A 10,711-nucleotide genomic window follows, 5' to 3' on the forward strand; every position below is an offset into this window, starting at 1 on the left:
AGTCACTGTTCTGAAAAACTAAATAATATGAGTGAGTATGTTTCACGGCTTTAAGTGGCACCATAGTAACTGTTGATGGGGCTCTTGGGTACAAGAACTGAATCGATAGATTTGTGTCCACGGACATGAATTGCCCATTTTTTGCATCAGTCAGCACGACTTTAAAAGTACAGTATTTCAATTGGAAGTATATTTTGTGCATGTTCCACATATATAGCCTTTCCCTACCTCGATATACATTTTTGTTGTCTAAAGCTACAGAACTACAATTTTAGCCCTTCTGGAAGTACTTTTAGCCTATGCCATATGCATGAAAAGGTAAAATTCCTCTTCATGGATACTGATTTAATTTGTGTCCATATGCATGAAAAAAAAAATGGACGATTCATGTCCATGGACACAAATCTGTGACTGAATCTGTGAATTTCATGACTGCTGCACAAACTCCTGTGAGATAGGGTTGGATTTCTCAGCAACTGAAACTGAAATATTTACAAGTGATGCTTATAAAATAAACCTATAGTATTCATTATTTATCCAGGAGACTGCTGTGATTCTGTGTTGAGTAGTATGGTGGTTATTGTTAAAAGTAAAACTCCAAATTGAAACAATAGGGAAAACACCCGCAGCTCCACCCACCTTACAACTCTGTAGAGAAACATGCTAATGAGCAGTCAAATGAATGGGAAGCAGTGCCAAATTTGGTGACATTAATGAGCAGTTTTTCAGGCTCATTTGATTCCATTTGCACCATCTGTCGCACACATCTTTAGAAACTGTGGCAGCATTCCTGCGATCATCTGTCCCACTTAGCTTCCCTCATGGGTCCAACCACATGACACCCAGCGATGTCAGTCTGACTTATTTGCTTGTGGTAATCAGCAGCGGCTAATTGATTAATGGTGTAAATTGGAGGATAAGGACTTTCTGCAGTAATAAAGAGTATTTTATTCATCTTGATCATTGGGGTTCCTCAACACCATCTGTCGGTGTTACTGTAGTTGTTGTGAAATAATGGGTTTTTGTTGTTCATGTCTGTAGAAATTCTCCTGCTAAAATCAATTTCTTTTGATTGCCAGTCCAAAGTCTTTTCAAAGGCTTATCCATTTATCTGTCCATAGCCACCTGAAGTGGTGAGGTGCTGGGTTTTTTTCGTCCCAGGTCACTATTGCCTTAATGATTAAATTGTTTAGAAAAAAAGTGGGAGAACAAGCTCTGCCCTGGGGGATGGGGAGACCACACGCCTCCACTAAGCTCCCATCATCAACTGAACTGGTTTATTTATTAAGGTAGCGTGTTGATTAACCACCTAAGGAAGTTCATGAACCAGCTTCCTTAGACTTCAGCAGAGATAAGGATGGGTAAAAATATCTCTAGGTTGTTGAAATGAAGACATGTTTTAATCTTAGAGAGGCCTTCCTGTTTAAATAAAGGTTAAAAAAAAATACCTTGTAACACCAAGATGATGATAAACTATCGATGGGAAGGCACAAAGACAAGTCAAGTCAAAAAAAGAAAAAAAAAAAGAAATACTATGTTATGTAAAGGGGAAAAAAATAATCAGAGATAATCAGGAAAGATATGATGATGACTAAGTTGTTGTTATCATGCAGATTCACAGATATCCAGGAATTAAAAGGATTCATGATTCAATTTCTTTATTGCATACAACTTATTAGGAATTTGTCTCAGAGTGCTCATGACAAAACAACAAACAATCACAGCATAACACACAGTAAAAAATAAAAACACATAACCCTCCACCCCATAAAAAACTGCATACATCCATTGATGAAAATATCTAGTGCAAAATAAGAATTAAGTCTATAAATGTGTTTTAAAATAGAGTAAAATGCGAAATACAGTAAAGTACAGTGGTAGTTAGTACTTTTCTTCCACAGAGTGCTGATGCACAATTGGGGAGCCATTTAGTAACTGGATGGTTTTGCAGTGAGAGCTGTTTGGGAAATGGGATGTCTTAGTATGGATGGCCCAGAGTCTTTTTCCTGAGGACCCTGAGTTTTTAAGAGGGGGTTTGCAGACCTTTGCTCTGAACACAGGTCGAGTTTGCAGCAGAGGATTTTCGACCTTTCCAGCTACTTCCTCTGCTGAGCTGTGGAGCTGCCATACCTAACAAACATCAAACAAAAAGGTAATAACATTTTCTATTGCAGCTCAGCGTAATAGTTGGATTTGTGTGTAAAGTTTTGAGAAAAAGACACAGAACTTTGAAAATGTGTGTAAGCAATTGAAAAAAACTGTAAGAACTGTGAAAACACTTTTACATAAATAATGAGTTCACTTGCAATGAGTTCACCGTTGCCATGGTGAATCATCAAGTCAGGGCTCCATTGACACTGTCTTTTTATAGCTGTGGTGCACGCGCTTAACTCCAGGTGAAACTTCTCCGAGTTGATCAAACTAACTCAAATCAGCTGTTCTGGAACCGAAAACTCAGAGTATCCTATCTCAGAGTAGATCAACTCAGAGTTCGGGGTAAGACTCAGAGTTTGTTGAACCTGCTTTGTGAAACGGACCCCTGATGCCGTACATTGTCATTTGGGACAATGTATCTTTCCACCGATCCGCTCTGGTCCAAAATTGGTTCCATCAGCACGCTGAATTTGCAGTCCTATACCTTCCACCATACTCCCCCTTCCTTAACCCAAAAGAGTTTTTTTCTGCATGGCGGTGGAAGGTATATGACCTTTGGCCCTACAACCGTTTGCCCCTCATTCAGGCCATGGAGCAGGCCAGTTCTCCTGTGTTCCAAACCAAACACTGTGTTCAGGTCATAAACACAGCAAGTAAAACACAGTCACCTCAGAGCATTCGTAAGACACGACATCAAATAATTTAGGACACAGCAACCAGGACATGTAGTTAGCAGAAAATGGTTATTGTAAATGCATTTAGCAAAATAATATCATAGTCAAAGCAATATCTAGACTACATTCAGCACTTTCATAACAAAAAATAAAACTAAATGAAAAGCACATTACTGCACAATTCACTCTCCAACATTATGTCTTTGTTGGGGGTCCAGCCAGAGGACTTCATCCATGTCACAGGCAATATTTACTCAAACTGGGTTGGACTCTTTGTCCTGCTTCCCTCATTGTCATCCCATGAACAAGGACATGGTAAACAATAGTTGCCCGAATTTCACCAGTAATGATAGTTCTTGGTCTTCCTCAGCCTCTTCCTCGTTCACCACCTCTCATACGTACTCTTCCTCCTCTGCCACCTGTGCACTCTGAACTGACTTTTATCCTGCCCAACTGGTCTGATCACATCATTAGAAACATGTGAGTTCTGAGTTGTTGTGTGTAAAAGGTGACGGCTGTGTTGGAGTTGCATTCCTTTTCTTTCTTTCTTTCTTTCTTCTTTTTTTTTTGGCCAAATTCCATATCCACCATTGCAAATACACCTTAGTTCAAGTTCACTATTTTGCATTCTAGACCTTCCCACTACCTAAAACACCCCAAAGCCAATAAATGCCAACAGATTCATCAAAGTTTTTATTCATTACATCTTTTTTTCCCATCATTATGTGACATTTTACATTTTTTTTTTAAATTGCTGAAACACATTTCACAAAACTTTCCTCCATTTTCCCAAAACTCTAAACACAACACACTTTTCTAAAGCTACATACACAAAGCCACACCTTCTCTTTTCAAAACTTTCACACCAAAACAGCTGCTCAAAGCCTGCAAAAATTTAAACACTATACACATCATTACACACTACAACAAAACAACTGAAAACACAATGTTCAGTGTATGAGAATGTTCTTTTTACGTTTTTTTCACAACTGCCAAAGCACATTTTTAGAAACCTTATAGTATCTGCTCTCAAAATATATTACTGTAGAGTATTGGGCATTCCCATACGCAAATCTGATATATGGCCATATATGAACATATATTTTAAATAATGGGACATATAAGTTCACATATTTGGACATATATTTCAGGATATGTGTGCAAATATGTGGCGTAAATATTTGGTCTCTGACATAAGGTAACATATATGTGTATATACTGGATTGCATTATTTATTTTCCACATATATTAAGAACTTTAAGTGTGAATATGTGGCAGATATATTTGTTTAGCACATATATTTTAGGATATGTGCGCAAATATGTCGAGTAAATATTTGGTCTCTGACATAAGGTAACATATATGTGCATATAATGGATTGCATTATTTATTTTCCACATATATTAAGAACTTTAAGTGTGAATATGTGGCAGATATACACTATATTACCAAAAGTATTCGCTCACCTGCCTTTACTCATACTATGAACTGAAGTGCCATCCCATTCCTAACCCATAGAGTTCAATATGATGTCGGTCCACCTTTTGCAGCTATTACAGCTTCAACTCTTCTGGGAAGACTGTCCACAAGGTTGAGGAGAGTGTTTATAGGAATTTTTGACCATTCTTCCAAAAGCGCATTGGTGAGGTCACACACTGATGTTGGTCGAGAAGGCCTGGCTCTCAGTCTCCGCTCTAATTCATCTCAAAGGTGTTCTATCGGGTTCAGGTCAGGACTCTGTGCAGGCCAGTCAAGTTCATCCACACCAGACTCTGTCATCCATGTCTTTATGGACCTTGCTTTGTGCACTGGTGCACAGTCATGTTGGAAGAGGAAGGGGCCCGCTCCAAACTGTTCCCACAAGGTTGGGAGCACAAGGTTGGTGATGTGTGGCTTGGCTGCAGCTGCTCGGCCATGGAAACCCATTCCATGAAGCTCTCTGCGTACTGTACTTGGGCTAATCTGAAGGTCACATGAAGTTTGTAGCTCTGTAGCAATTGACTGTGCAGAAAGTCGGCGACCTCTTTGCACTATGCGCTTCAGCATCCGCTGACCCCTCTCCGTCACTTTACGTGGCCTACCACTTCGTGGCTGAGTTGCTGTTGTTCCCAAACGCTTCCATTTTGTTATAATAGAGCTGACAGTTGACTGTGGAATATTTAGGAGCGAGGAAATTTCACGACTGGATTTGTTGCACAGGTGGCATCCTATGACAGTTCCACGCTGGAATTCACTGAGCTCCTGAGAGCGGCCCATTCTTTCACAAATGTCTTGTTTCACAGTCTGCATGCCTGAGTGCTTGATTTTATACACCTGTGGCCAGGCCAAGTGATTAGGACACCTGATTCTGATCATTTGAATGGGTGAGCGAATACTTTTGGTAATATAGTGTATTTGTTTAGCACATATATTTCAGGATATGTGCGCAAATATGTAGAATAAATATTTCGTCTCTGACATAAGGTAACATATACACTACTCACAAAAAGTTAGGGATATTCGGCTTTCGGGTGAAATTTCAGGATGAACCTAAAATGCATTATAACCTTTACAGGTGAACTTAATGTGACCTTCTGTAAACTTTTGAATGCACATGTCCAACTGTTCAATGTTTCAGTACTTTTTGCACAAGTTGCTGTTCTCTAACAAGGAGTTTAACGGCAAAATTCACATCAGGTGTTTGATGCTCCAGCTCACTGAGGTCGTATCATTAGGGAATGGCTGCTGGAGACTGGGGTACCTCAAATGGAGTGGCCTGCACTTACTCAGACCTGAATCCCATAGAAAACCTATGGGATCAGCTGAGTCACCGCGTAGAGGCTTGGAGCTCTGTACCCCAGAACCTCAATGTCCTGAGGGCCGCCCTTCAAGAAGAGTGGGATGCCATGCCTCAGCAGACAATAAGTCAACTTGTGAACAGCATGAGACGTCGTTGTCAAGCTGTAATTGATGCTCAAGGGCACATGACAAGTTATTGACACTGACATTTTTTGTTGTGGTATATCCACCACTGTTGTTGACTTTTGTTTCAAGAAATTGTTTGAGATGAGGAAATTACCAGTGTATGCTTCTACTTAAATGCCCTACTTTCATGATATAATATGACTGTAGCGTGAACATTTTACATTTTCCATAAATTTCACCCAAAAGCCAAATATCCCTAACTTTTTGTGAGTAGTGTATGTGCATATACTGGATTACTTTACTTATTTTCCACATATATTACAGTTTTTTTCGATTGCTTACACACTAAGAACATACTCTTAAACCAATGTGACAAAACTTGAAGTCATTGGAACTAAACCTTAAACACAGCGTGGCCATACCTTAGACACAAGTGCTGCTTTAAACTGTGTTTGCAATTCTGCAACACACTTCCTCCTGAACACTAGACACTATTTCCTACAGAAGACACCTCGCTCAAAAATGAAAGCATGTGGTAACATTGGGAAAACACTTATGTTCAAAATATAAAACACATCAAGTTATAAGAAAACCTGAGACACACACGTGAAAGCACTTACTTAGAAAACTGAACACCAATCATTCAGGGCCGAAGCACTATAAAGTGGCCCCAGGTCAGCCATGTTGAGTACTTTGCATGGAGGCAGTGAGAGAAAGAGGCACAGGAAGACATCGTATGCGATGTGGATGATATTTTGTAGCTGTATGTAGTTTGATTTTGTTGTACTGTTTTATTTTTGCTTTACATACTATGTATGTATGTTTATTTATGTTTGTCAACTCACAAACCCTGGTTTCAAAACAGTAAATCCATCGGCCTAATGAGAGGCTCTCTTCCCAAAATAACACATTTTGTTTGCAAAAGGCTCTTACCTTGACAAAAAATTTCAAACATGCAGCAAAAGCACATTTTGTCATCGCCCAATACAACTAATCCACTCACTCACTCACTTCATACTCAACACCAGAATGCAACACAGCCTTTTCAGTCTGAGCAGGTTCAACCTTACTTTTCCTGCGTGTACGGTAGTCATATTTTTTTGACGATTTACATCGTCACATATTGTAAAGCAAGTAGCAAAAGCCAATATTTCCCTCAAACAACTCAACTTCTGCCCAAATGAGTAGATTCCTTCAGTCAGCTCTACTGTACTGTAACACAGCTGACAGCAGAATACAAAATACAGCTGTTAGTTTGAACAAGGTTCTCCTGTGTGCTACACATTCAAATGTGAACTTGAAGAATTGCATCCAAACTCAGAAAGACTTTGAAGTGAAATTTTACTGTGTTGATGGAAAAACTGAAATACTAATTCACATACAGTATTACATAGAAAAACTCAAAGGAGTTGAAAAAAATACAGAAAACAATTTATATGCCCCTTTTTTGTAGGTGCATCCTGACTGATTGGTGATTGGTGGAAAGGGCAGTGATGCAGGTGCACTAGTGATTTCATAGAGATGCAGGTGCAAAAGAGTGTGAAAAATGTGTGAATCCAATGAAAAGGTATGAACATATTTGCAAAACAAAACCTCTGCTGTGGTTTGGAGGTGAAGATGATGGCAAAGTGGATCCCAGTTTCATTATACTGGAAAAAGTGATTGAAAAAACTGTACTGTAAAGTACAATATACTGTATACTGTATACAGTTGACAGAGTTGACACCTTTCTTATTTATTTTTATTTTTTGGTTGTTTTGGAAACAGCTGTTACTGTGAAAAGATGCTTAATTTCTGTTTTGAGCTTTGCAGAATTCTTTTTGAAGAAATAAATGAAAAGCAGTAAAAACTGCAGTGTTTTGTGTTAAGTATGTTGTTGTGTTGCTTGCTGCTGTGAAAGTGTGTTCATATTATAGAAATGTGTATCCTTTTGTTAATAGAGTTGCATTTTGACAAAGGATTTTTAAGTTTTGATGACTGAGTTTCAGTTTGCCATAAATGTGTATGGTTTATTTCCAGGTGTTGTGTCTTATTTGTGTTGTGTTTAGAGTTTTGGCACAGTGAGCAAAGCATTTGTAAAATGAGTTCAAGCAATCAAAAAAAACTGTAAGAACTTTAAGTGTGAATATGTGGCAGATGTATTTGTTTTGCACATATATGATATGAGGCGACCCTGGCCTCATAGCCTCTAGCGGCTGGAGGGGCTGCTAGAGGCCCCTCCGAAGCCCATCACGTCCTCGAGCTGGTTCGGGCCACAGGACCTCATCTACATCTCAGGCAATATTGTCCCTTGCCAGGCAACGTGGGAAGAACGCCCTGGCATGGTGGATCCAGCCTTGGAAGGCCTCCACAGGCATGTCATCACAGGCCAGGTCCATGGCCCTGAGAAAGTTCTCTCTTGTGTAAGGTTGGCGGTCATACACCTTCCACCTCCATGATGAGAAAAACTCCTCTATGGGGTTGAGGAAAGGTGAGTAGGGTGGCAGACAGACATTGAGGAATTGTTGGTTGATGTTGAACCACTCTCTAATCTGGTTCGTTTGATGGAAACTAACATTGTCCCAAATGATTACATAAATGGGATGATCTGCAGGCCCAGGATTTTCTTGCTGGCGGTCCTGGAGGCTGTCTCGTAGCTCTGCCAGGAAGGTGAGGAGACGTTGGGTATTGTATGAGCCAAGGACGGCATGCCGGTGGACAAGCCCCTCCGAACTCATGGCAGCACAAAGAGCGATGTTACCCCCGCGTTGGCCAGGAACCTCAATGATAGCTCTTTGGCCAATGATGTTACGGCCTCTTCTCCTTTGTTTCATGAGGTTGAAGACAGCCTCATCCAGGAAGATGTACTCATGAGGTGTAGCCACTGAGTCCAACCGGAATATCCTCTGTGAAAATATGAAAGTGTTTTCAGGTGTTCAGAACAACAGTCAATACACTAGTGCAGAATTGTACAGTAGTACTGTAGGCCACTGAGCAACACAGTATGTGCACCCACTGTACTGTACACTGTGTACGTTTGGAACCTTCAGCAAACTGTACATGCTGAACTGGCTTTTATAGGTGTGGTCACATCATTTGCAACAACTGTCTTCAATTTTGAGTCGTTATGTTTCATGAATGAAGCCAGGTGTGTTCATTGTGTTCAAATTTTGCTGACTGTGGCAAGCATTTTGCATCACATGAGCTTTACAGTTTTTTTAAATTGCTAAAACACATTTCACAAAACTTTCCTCCATTTTCTCAAAACTCTAAACACAACACACTTTTCTAAAGCTACATACACAAAACCACACCTTCTCTTTTCAAAACTCAAACTTTCACACCAAAACAGCTGCTCAAAGCCTGCAAAAATTTAAACACTATACGCATCATTACACTCTACAACAAAACAACTGAAAACAGTGTTCAGTGTGTGAGAATGTTCTTACGTTACGTTTTTTCACAACTGCCAAAGCACAATTTTAGAAATCTTACAGTATCTGTTCTCAAAATATATTACTGTAGAGTATTGGCCATTCATAGATTTGTGTGTTTCATATGAACAGTATGTAAATCTACAGAAAATACAGTATGTACACTACTGTACTGTATCACAACTCAGTGCAAACACTACAGAGGATCCATTACACACATCATTGAAAACAAAATGTTCAGGGTGTGATGTTTTTTTTTTTTTATTATTATTTATGGAACTATACCACACACACCACAATCATTGTGCGGCATCATCAGCGCTGCAAAGCAGTTTTCTATTACCGTATTCATCTGAATATAGGAATATATTTTTTCCATTGAAAATGCCCTGAAAAAACACCCTTGTCTAATATTGGGGGTCAAAGCAAATACACATGTATTGTACTTGCATATGTAAACCAGTAGGTAGGCTCGCCTGATGCCGCGATTACCAGCGAATGGCCGCATTGTGCAGTCAATAATCAACCATGTTGTCTGTGTCGCTGTCCGTTGTGCTGCTGCAGCCGCTTATGAACAAAAGTTGATTTATAATGAAAGGCATATATGGCAGTATGTGTGCGCTGCTCACCCGTCAGATCCGGCAGAAATGACCGGGTGAGCGCGGCACCAGTCGGCATTAGGCCGGTGCCATGCCCGTCCCGCCTGATGCCGACCGGCTCACCTGATGCCAACCGGTGCCACGGCCAGCACGCCTGATGGTGACTGGAGGCTTTTTTATGCAAACAAGATTTTGTCCATATAAATAATATTTTTCCAAAAAAGGTATTTGTGCAGCCATCGAGTCCAACCGGGTATCCTCTGTGAAAATGTGAAAGTGATTTCAGGTGTTCAGATCAACAGTCAATACACTAGCACAGTATTGTACAGTAGTACTGTAGACCACTGAGCAACACAATATGTGCACCCACTGTACTGTGAACTGTGTACATTTGGAACCTTCAGCAAACTGTGCACTCTGAACTGGCTTATATAGGTGTGGTCACATCATTTGCAACAACTGTCTTCAATTTTGAGTTGCTTTGTTTAATGAATGAAGCCAGGTATGTTCATTGTGTTCAAATTTTGCTGACTGTGGCAAGCATTTTGCATCACATGAGCTTTAATTTGAGAATCTGAGCAGAGTTTTTTGCAACTTGTGTTTTAGCAAGACAAAATGTGTTTAGATTTATGAGAAAAAGAGGATTGCGTTTTGTGAATTGTGTCTTCATGTGAAATGTGTTTATGGTTTTGGCAAATGGGGGCTAGTTTTATTAAATGTGTTTAGAGAACTGGTCATTTGGTTTAGAGAATTGGGTTTTGTGTTTTAGCAATTTAAAAAAACTGTATTTACACTCACTCCCCAATTTATATTGAACTTGTGCTTATTTGTCTTGCATACTGTTTGCACATGCCCTGTCATTCTGCAAAAAAGGGAAGAAGGTGTGAGAGGTGTGAGGGAGGGGAAGAAAAAGGAGACACAAAAACAAGAGAGGGAGGGGAGTGAGGGAGGTGTGTAACAACTTGTG

The sequence above is a fragment of the Myripristis murdjan genome, chromosome 1, assembly GCF_902150065.1.
Source record: "Myripristis murdjan chromosome 1, fMyrMur1.1, whole genome shotgun sequence".
Taxonomy (NCBI): Eukaryota; Metazoa; Chordata; class Actinopteri; order Holocentriformes; family Holocentridae; genus Myripristis; species Myripristis murdjan.